The sequence below is a fragment of the Sturnus vulgaris genome, chromosome 12, assembly GCF_052056855.1.
Source record: "Sturnus vulgaris isolate bStuVul1 chromosome 12, bStuVul1.hap1, whole genome shotgun sequence".
NCBI classification, from domain to species: domain Eukaryota; kingdom Metazoa; phylum Chordata; class Aves; order Passeriformes; family Sturnidae; genus Sturnus; species Sturnus vulgaris.
Window position 1 is genome coordinate 2,287,341 of NC_142254.1, and position 9,849 is coordinate 2,297,189.

Consider the following 9,849-nt stretch of genomic DNA (forward strand, 5'->3'; position numbering starts at 1 on the left):
CCTGAGCACATCTGACCAATCTCACTGTACCTACTGTCAGCTTGGGGCCAAATCTCTACAAACACACTCAGAAATAAGGTGTTTAGGGAGGTGCCCAGGACATCCTCACGCCGTACATACAGAGCTGTCAGGATGTGACAAATGTACTGATCCATGGAACTGCTAATACAGCTAAAAGCTGTGACACTTTCTAGTGCAACCTGTTGTTTGCTCTGCTCCTTGTGCTTCCATCAGCAAGTGAGCTGAGCAAAGACTCTTCATTGCTTTGTTCCAGGTGAAAAAAGCATCCAGACAAACCTTCACGGAGAAGCTGTAGATGCCAACATTGGGTTGAGCACATATTCCATGAAGATTGGGAAGACTTTTATCAACACGTCAAACTATACAACCATGTTCATTGAGAACAGGAGTAACATCACAGCCCACTTCCAGTGGAAGACTTTTCCTACTGAGGAAGATGAGAATGAAGAGAAGAGGAGGTTGGTTTGAAAAATGCATTTCAATCAGATACATGGCCCAAGACTAAAACTAACATATGGCCTCAGGGGGGTGTTGGTGCTTTTGAATGGTTTAGGCCAAGTAAACCATCTCTGGCACTAGGGTGTGTGTCCTAGGCTTCAGGAGCTCAGCACTTAGCATTGCAGTTCCATGTCTATTCCAACCAAGGATGGCATTTTGGGAAGGAAAGGTTGATTGCAATGACTGGATTTCCGCAAGTTCTAATTGGGCTTTTGCCTCTCTAATCTTCTTCTACATGACCTGGCAACATCCTTAAACATTTCATGACTTGCCAGCCCCTCTGTCCTCTTTCTTTTTTTTGTTTTTTTTCCCCTTAGTTCCTTCAAAAGCTGCTTGCTCATCCAGGCTGGCTGTCTTGCCTGTCAGCTCGTCTTTCAGCACACAGGGACAGTCTGCTCCTGTGCCTTCAAGACTTCTTTCTTGAAGTATGTCCATCCTTCCTGGACCCCTTTGTTTTTAAGGGCTGTTTCCCAAGATACTCTCCAAACCAGTCTTTTGAACAGGCTGAAGTCTGCCCTCCAGAAGTCCAGAGTGGAAGTTTTGTTGATGCCCCTTCCTTGTTTCACCAAATATTGAGAACTCTATTATTTCATGGTCACTGCACCCCAGAGACAGTGGTGAGCAGATGAAGTTCATTAGTTATTAGGGAATTTCCTGGTGCTATCTAGTTCCTAGACCCCAGGGAGGCAGCAGACTCCCCTGTGGAATGAATCCAGTTGATACACAGGGCTCTCAGTTCCCCTTACAGGGGAGTCACCTACTACCACTACCTTTCTTTTCTTCTTAATACTTGAGGCTGTGATCTGTCTGGCAGATGAAGAGCAACTGGGAGACTTTCCAGACAGAATTTTTTCCTTAGTGCCATCTGCCTGACCCTCTGGATCCAGGGCCTCATACCAATCCTGTCAGGGCACCTGGGGAGGTGATGGGGGTCAGGATGGAATTTTCTTATCTCCCTAGCAGAGACACATTTCCATTCCCCACCGTCTCCTAGGTGTCCTCTTTCTGCCTGATCGCAAGAAGGGCAGAGCTCCTCAGACTCCAGTGAGCTTCTCTCAGGGTTGGAAGGGTGTAACTCCACCAGTTAATTTCTGTTTCACTCTCCCTAATGCTCCTCAGCCTTTGCACTTCTTCCTTGAGCTCTGCCACCAGACAGAGCCGATCATTCACCTGCTCACACTGCACTCAGGTGTCTCTTGCACTATCCTCTGATACTAACACCAGGCTCAGACCCTCCCTGCAGCCAGGGCCCTGGACAGCTGTGTCCTTCCTGGGGGGTTCTGTTTGAGTTAGTACACTCTTGCTGGCAGCAGCAATGGCTTTTAATCATTTGTTGTTGTGTTATGTTGTTTAATGTTAATTTTCCTTCTGTGTTGATGGTTCATCTCAGTTTCTTTCCCCTAAGTTAAGTGCATAATGGTTTTTCCCTTTCCCGCCCTTGTCCTAGTCAGTCATCCTAAACCCCTCCCCTTTATCTGGAACCTTCCCTGTCCCTCACCCTAAACCCTGCCCCACGGCATGTCAGTCCTTTGTAGCCCCTCCCTTTGTTCTAGAAGTTTCTGTGTCAATCATTCCCTCTTGCATTCATGATTGGTTGTATTGTATGTATCCCCACCCTCGGTTTGCCTTATTGGCTCAAGGTACCCCTTTCCCCGCCTTCTGTACCTCCCCCCGTTACCCGTTATTGGCCAGAGTTTTGTGCCTTCACCTTGCTCCTCCCCCGTACTTAAGCCGGTGTAGAACCCATTCTAACTGCCTTTTGCGGTTCCCCCTCCCCACCTCTGGCCTTGTTATCTTTTCCTTCAATAAATCCCTTCCCCCAGAACCGTAAAAGGTCTCTCCTGCGACTCTTTATCCCTCCCTGACGACTCGCCCAGGCGTAGCTGTTGCTACACCCCTTCTTCGGCTCCCGGAGTGGTGCCGGGGAGGGGCCACTCACCGACGTAGGCTTCCCGGAGCTAGCCGGTAGCCCAGGTGAGGTGGGCAGTGGGTGGAAGAAACGTCAATTTGTAAACCATTGCTGGGAAAAAAAAAAAAAAAAAGGCAGAAAGAGGAAAGAAAGAAAAAAAACATGCAATCACCTCACAACAAGCCAAAAGACACAACTCACTACACAAGGAGGGTGGGTGGCTGCTCCCTTTCTGCTCAGCCTGTTTGTGTGAGCTGCTGTGCAGAAACTGAAACAACACCGAGCAAACTGCTGTGCCAAAACTCCCGTGTGAAAACTTCTGTGCAAAACTGCCGTGCCCAAATTGCCGTGGCAAGCCTCTGTTTCCTTCGGGCCAGGTCTCTCGCACTCCCCAGAGCCATTTTAAATTGCCTGCAAAGGACTGGGAGATCGAATGGCTGGAGAGAGGGTCCTTTAGTGCCCTGGGTTTCTTGGTTTTCCACTGTTCTCTATCTACTTACACAGTGTCTGACTTCCATACAAGCTCTCTGTGTTAAAAGAAAATCCCATTACCTTCTCTGGCTACTTCCCTGGGCTGCTTATTTCCATTTTTCCCACTTGCCTGGACCCCAGGTGATCTGTTTTCCCCTCAGAAGCAACTAGGTTTCCTCAAGGTCAACTTCCAACTGGTTTTGGTTTTGTGGGTTTTTTCCCAATTACATCTGTCTTCATGCCAGTTAGACTGTCACGAGGACATTTTGTTCTTCCTGACTTCCAGTCTTAGGGATGGTTTTAGCTCCAAAGCCACTGTCCTGCTGTCACAGAAGCTTTTGGGATCGCAGAGCAGAGAGGACTTGTTTATGAGAGGAGATAGTGCAGGATCCTTTCCCTCTCAGGACATTCTACTACCATGTACTGGGATGGGACTCAAAAAGCTCTGGATCATGAAAAGGTCTCGCCAGGAGTTTGCTGTCTCCCTCCTGCACAACCAAGTCTCACCCCCTCTCAGAGCCTCTCTTTTCATGCATATAAAACCCTGAATGTCACTGAAGGGATGCAGTGCCTGAATTCATCCATTTCCTTTGGAAGTGCTCTGGGATGCTCTTGTGAAAGACAGAGCAGGGAACGGGGGCAGGTCCAAAATGGAAGAAACAAAGAGTGATGATGCTGGTAACACATAGCTGCAACCCAGCATCGTCTCCCCTTCCCAGGAAAGTCCTGCAGTGGGTGCTCCGTGATCTTTATCTGCCTCCCCCGAGCAGCTCAGTGGTAGGAAAAGCCAGTTGAGGTGACTGGTGGATTCTCCCTCAGTTTTGGCAGAGGCTTTGAGCCAGGAGGTTCTCCTGAGGGATGCTGGCTTTCCAAAACTCTCCTGAGCTAGCAGATGTGGAGTAAATCTACCTGCTGTGCCAGTGGACAAGTCATCCTCTGATCCATTTGGGATCCCCATGGCTTGGGGTCAGCCCTTGCTGGGGAGCTGCTGCTGCTCCTCCTCCCCAGGTGCTCTCCTGCACTCACACTTCTCTCTGCAAGTATGTGGCTTATTAAACAACCTGCTGGCTTTGTCTCTCCCTGTGGCTGCAGGCAGTGCTATTTGCTGCAGCCACTGAAAGAGGTGCCACCGGACAACTTCATCGAGGAGGAAGATACAGAGCAGGAGGAAGGCTCTAGTGAAGATCACACTGCCCTCCTGAGCTACATGGTCCAGGAGGAGATGGAAAAGGTGCAAGAAGACCCCATGCTCTTCTTTGATGACATTTTTTCCATTGAGCCAATGGTAAGTGATCGCTGAGAACTGAATCTTCCTCCTCTTCCTCCTTCTCCTCCTCTTCCTCCTCCCACCCATCCTCCCCCGGCCCCATCCTGCCGGCTGCGGTCACTCGGCAGATCCTCAGCTGGCTCCATGTGCTGAGAGGGAAGTCATGGAGTTTCTGGTGTGGCTGCAGAGCTCGCTGCTAAAAGCATTTCTGCCCTGCAGGCTCAAGGCAAGACTGGGAGCCTGACAAAGCCGAGCTCTGCTGCCAGGGCTCGAGCTCAAGGGCACTCGGTGCGTGTCCTTGCAGTGTCCACAGGGAGCAGTTATTGTAGGCAGGGGCTTCCCCGGCACGTGGTGCGTGGGGTTTAGCACAGGCTGTTGGAGCACTGCCAGTTCACATATTGACCTGAAGCATGCGTTGGGTCACTGGGAAAAGGAGGCCAAATTCAGCCCAAGGTTCATCACAGAAATGCCAATCCCTTCCTGTAACCATGACTTGCACTATTTCTGAGTCTCCCTTCCAGTGTCATCTGTAAGCCTGGACACAAAGGTGGAAGGTTGAAATGGGCCTCTTGAATTCTCTTGCACACAGGGACAGAAAACTTTTTCTTTTCTGTTTAGGCAAGCAAACCCCCCAAGTCCTCCCATCAACCAGAGCCTTGATTCTGAGTATTGGTATTGTGAGAGATGAGGAATGCCTGGTGGCTGCACAGTGCAAAATCCCTTCTCATCTTGGAGTAAAACCTAGAAAAATCCTAACTTCTGCTTTCTTTCAAAACAGGTTAAACTAATATTTTTATTTCCAAGGAAGGGTTCTCTTCTTGAGAAGAGCCACCAGTGCACAATGGCAGTTGCATACCACTGTAGGTAACAGCAGCATGATGTGACCAAGAGCCTGTGTCAGAGCAGTAGGAATGTTGTGGAGAGTGGGAGCTGATCAGCTGAGCATTAAGAGCTTCCAGCAGTGTGTTGAGCTGGGGTTTGAAGTGTTTCCTAGGGCTCCTTGTGTTGTTCACTCATCATTGATGCTCTAAATAAAGGCTTACGGGACTGTGGTTGAAAACAAGAAATGCGAAGTTTGAAGATTAATGCTTTGCTGTCTCTTTCTGATTTAGGAGGGAGAGATCAAGCCGAATTGTTCGGCCGAAATCAAGGTGACCTTTAAACCCCTAGAAGCACTAGAGTATCTAAGTGTGGCTTACTGCAGCATCTCAGGTACAGCTCCTTTCCCCTGCTTCTCTCACCCACAGTGAAGCCATGGTGCAAGGCCGAGCCCGCTGGGCTCCCCTGTAGCTGTTGGGAAGAGTCCCTGGTCAGCAGGGCAGTTCTGGCACATCCCCACTGTCCCTGCAGCTTCCATGGAGTCTCTCGTGCAAGGCCAGGGCTCAGAACACCTGTGTCTGGGTTACTGATCCCACAACAACGCAGGCAGTGCAGGGAAAAGTTTTCATGCTGTGACTTTGCCAGCATTTCCACAAAGGCCAAAGAGCTAGAGAGAGCAGAACAGCTTTAGTGAACCAGCACTAAGTCCCTCTAGACCACTGACCTCCAGGATGGCTCCATGTGACATGGATCCATCATCAGAGGGAAGGAGCTGAGTTAGAAATGTGCTCCCTGACCCTGGATCACATCCCACTGCCCAGACACCACCAGACCAGAGGTGGCTGAGCCCCACTGAGCCCAGGGTGTTTGTAGAAGGACCACCCTTGGCCAGCAGCTCCTTCTGTCCCTGTGTGGGAATTGTCCCCTTGCAGCTCTGGCTGTGGAAATAGAACACAGTGCTGAGTGTCAGAAGTTGAGGACTTTGGCAACAAAATCCTGTGCTACTGGGCCAGGTAGTTTGGCAATTGCCAAACTCTTTATGAGCTTTGTGCCTTCGGCGAATGGATTTCAAATCTCCTCTAAGTGCATGGGAAGGAAACCATAGAATCATAGTATGTTAAAGGTGGAATGGACCTTAAAGATCGTCTAGTGCCAAGGCCTGCCATGGGCAGGGACACCTCCCACTAGACCAGGTAGCTCCAAGCCCCATCCAGCCTGGCTTTGAACACTTCAGGGCTGGAACCTCCACAACTCCCCTGGGAACCTGCTCCAGTGTCCCACCAACCACACAGTAAAAAAATGTGTTCCTATTATCTAACCTACATTTTCTTTCTTTCCATTTTACCCATGACTTCTTGGCCTGTCACTACAAGACATCAGAGGTGTTTCAAACTCAGCAAACTGGTGGCTAAAATTGGAAAGCAGCCCAAGGAATGGGTTAGAAATTGGAAGTCAGCCCCAAGGGATATCTCCTGAGAGACGAGAAGGGTCCATATCTTCTCCTGCAGCATCAGGAGTTGGTTGCATCCATCTCAGAGTCAGGGACTGGCATTGAGGCAGCCTTGAAAATACAGTATAACAGAGGGAATTTTTGTACTGAAATGGACATCTCTCCGCAGGCCGTGAGAGCAGGCTGCCCCTGCGCCTCAGAGGGCAAGGCCAAGGACCCTTGGTTGAACTCAGCTGTCGTGCACTGAACCTTGGGAACATTTTTGTCAACACCACCTACGTCTATGAGGTGAGCAGCAGGGCTTGGGATGGATCCTGATGGCTCCTGAGGCAGCAGCAGCAAGCCTGGTGGACCTGTGGAATTCCTGCCAACCTGGGCAGTTGTGAGCAGGGGATATTTGACTTTCTGGTCAAATCTGGGGGGTCACAAAGGTGTGTCTGTTGTTCATGAAACGCCAATCCCTGCTTTTGGGCAGCCTTCCTTGGGGATCAGCTGGGAGGCTTCCTGCAAAAGCGCTTGACACATGAAAGCAACACTGGGTCAAAAAGCTGCTTGTTCAGAGGCTTTTGTGGCAGCTCCAGACACAAGGCACCTTTGTACTGAGCTCTTCAGATGCAGCTGGAACAAACTGGCCACGTTTGACCTTCAGTCCATGGCAAACAATTTTCAGTCAAGTGTCTCCTGCTTATTCCTGGAAGTCACAGGAAAGCCATCCAGCTTCCTGGCTCAGTGCTGGCCCTTACAAAGGCCTTGGGAGTTCTTCCCCTTGCTGACCAGTCCCTCACTTCAGCCTTGGTGCATCTCTGACTGTAGAAAGAGAAGACTGTCCCTGGGAATAAAGCAAAGGATTTTTCTACCTATTTGCCTCCCCCTCAATAGTGTCAAGTTTGCAAGAGAAAAAAAAACAGCAACTGAAAGAGCTTAAAAATGAGGCACTACATCATGCCAGACACTTTCAAGAGCCTGGATGTGGAAAGACATGCTGAGTTTTCTTACCAAAAGATGGTGCTGTCTATGCATATGGATGCTCATGCCTCATTATCAATGTATTGTTTTCATGATATGGGAAAAGGTGAATAAATTGATGGTACTGCTGGAGCTGTGCTAGCTGGGGCAGCAGCAGCTCTGTGGTGATTCACTGTGCAGCTGCAATCACCCCACATTGCTCTCAGGGCCAGGTCTGAATGAGCTTGGTGATGCTGACCAGAGGTGGACTGCTCTGTGTCCATGGGATAACCCCAGGGTGATTCCAGTTATGTGGAGTTACCACTGCTTTGCATGAAAACCCAAAGGCAGAACTTGTCCTGTTGTATTTTTTTGACTTCTGCCATTCAGCAGCACAAAGCATCTTCTGCCTTTCCTGGGTGTTAGTTGCATCATTAGACAATAACTCGCACCAAGGGAAGATTCCACATGTATTTCCATTTTATTTTCTTGCTGCTGCAGGTGACACTGATGAACCATGGAGCTATTGATGCTCCCTTCACCTATATCCAGACAACCGCAAACGTGGGCTACTGCTTCAAATTTGCACCTGAGGAGGGCATCATTGCACCAGGTGGGATCCAGACCATCCAGATCTCCTTCAATGCCACCGTAGCAGGGAGGTTTGAGGAAGAATTCCAGTTCTCCGTGGCTGGATCTCCTACGTCTGCAATCCTGACAATCAAGTAAGGGCTCTGGGAACTTGGTGGGCACATCTGCAGCTGTCTCTGCGACATCCCCCGCCTGCCTCATTTTGGGGTTGAGCAGAAAAAAAAAAGGTGTTGCCTGAGGCCTTAATCTCTGCTCTGATCCTGGCATTGCCTTCATGTGGGGGTGCCTGCTGCCATGTGTCGTACCTGGGAGCTGGAATGACTCCTCCCTGCAGGAATCTCCCTCTGCCTTGGGCCGTGGCAGGCAGTGGGATGGATCAGCTTTGGGCAGTAGCTGCTCTGGGATGTCCCACCTGAACACCCAGCAAGGCCCCGAGGGCGTTGGAGATGGGCCAGCCTGGGTGATTCGGCACCAGCAGCAGTGATTTTTAAAACTTCCCTTAAGAATCCATCCCAAACGGGCAGCAGCAGCCTCACCTCACCTGTCATGGCCATGCTGTGGGGGGCAGGCTGTGCTCCCAACTCCTGTGCAGAGAGTGCTCTGGTGCCTCCTTTCTACAGCCAGGAAAGGGCTGATCCCATGGGCATTATCCTGTAGGCTGGTACCATTGCAAGAGATAATCCTGGCCCAGCAAAAGGGAGAAGGGGTGATAGCAGGGGAGGCAGAGCTCAGTCTCAGGACCACAGCAGCACGAGGGCTTGTCCCTGCTAGCCTGAGCCATGTGCTGGTAGCATGATGTAGTGTAAGCAGGAAAGCTGATGCTGGCTGCTCTGGAGCTTTGGAGCTACCTGCTGCAGTTGGGAGGCCCTGACTCAAGGCAGTAAAGAAATGAAAGCAATCTGCAGTCGATTATACCAATAATATAAGGGAGATGGATAAAAAAGAACAAGAAAGTTATTGCTTAGCAAGAGAAAAGCGGTGAGTAGGTCTGTCCATAGTAGAGAAACAATTATGCTGGCTTTGTTTTTGGAGGAGAAGTACTGCTTTTCTATTTTGGGAATCGAGAGGGAACCTTTCACCATCAAATAATTGATTCTCCTCTGTCCCTCCCCCAAACTGGTCATGGGATGTTATTGCATAAGCAGCTTTGTCCTTGAGCAAGGGCAGGTGTCTCTTGTTGAGATGTGTAGAGCAGAGCCAGTGGCAGTCCTGTAAACACAACAGAAGGCACGGTTCACTGGTCCCTGATTTTTAACCAAAAGGCAGAGTAGGCATTGATTGGCATCAAGCATGAAATAAACTCGTGAGTGTTGTGCAGCTTCAAGTGCTCATTTCAGCGGATGTTGGTGACTTTTGGAGTCTGCTGAGATCAAGGACAGTGAGGTGGTGTGGTAGATTCAGGACATGCATGTCCTATTGCTCTTGGCTGTGCCAGCTGGTGCACTGGTGACAAGCTGGTCCTGTCCTGAACTGGTGCACCTCACTGGGTTCCTCTGAGAACGGCCTGTGCTTTTGGAGCCCAGAGCACGCTTGCTAAAAACAAAAAGTAGCTGAGAAAACAGGCAAAGGATGGGTCTTGGCATGGAAATCTGAGGGAAGGTTTCTTGGGTCTTGAAGGCAGTCCAAGGACAAAGACAAAACTGGGTTGAGGGCACAGGGTTAAATATGGGATGAAAGAGGCAGGTCTGAGGGTCAAGGTCCAATGGGGACAGGGAAAATTGGTGCAGAGGAGCGACAGCCAAGCAGGGGAACCAAAAGAATAACAGGGGTGGAGCACTGCAGCAAATCAGAGCCAACAGAGATCAGGAAAGGGGAGAACATTCTAGGAGGAATACAAATAAGGTGAACAGGGGCTGAATAGGGGTGGAACAACTGTAC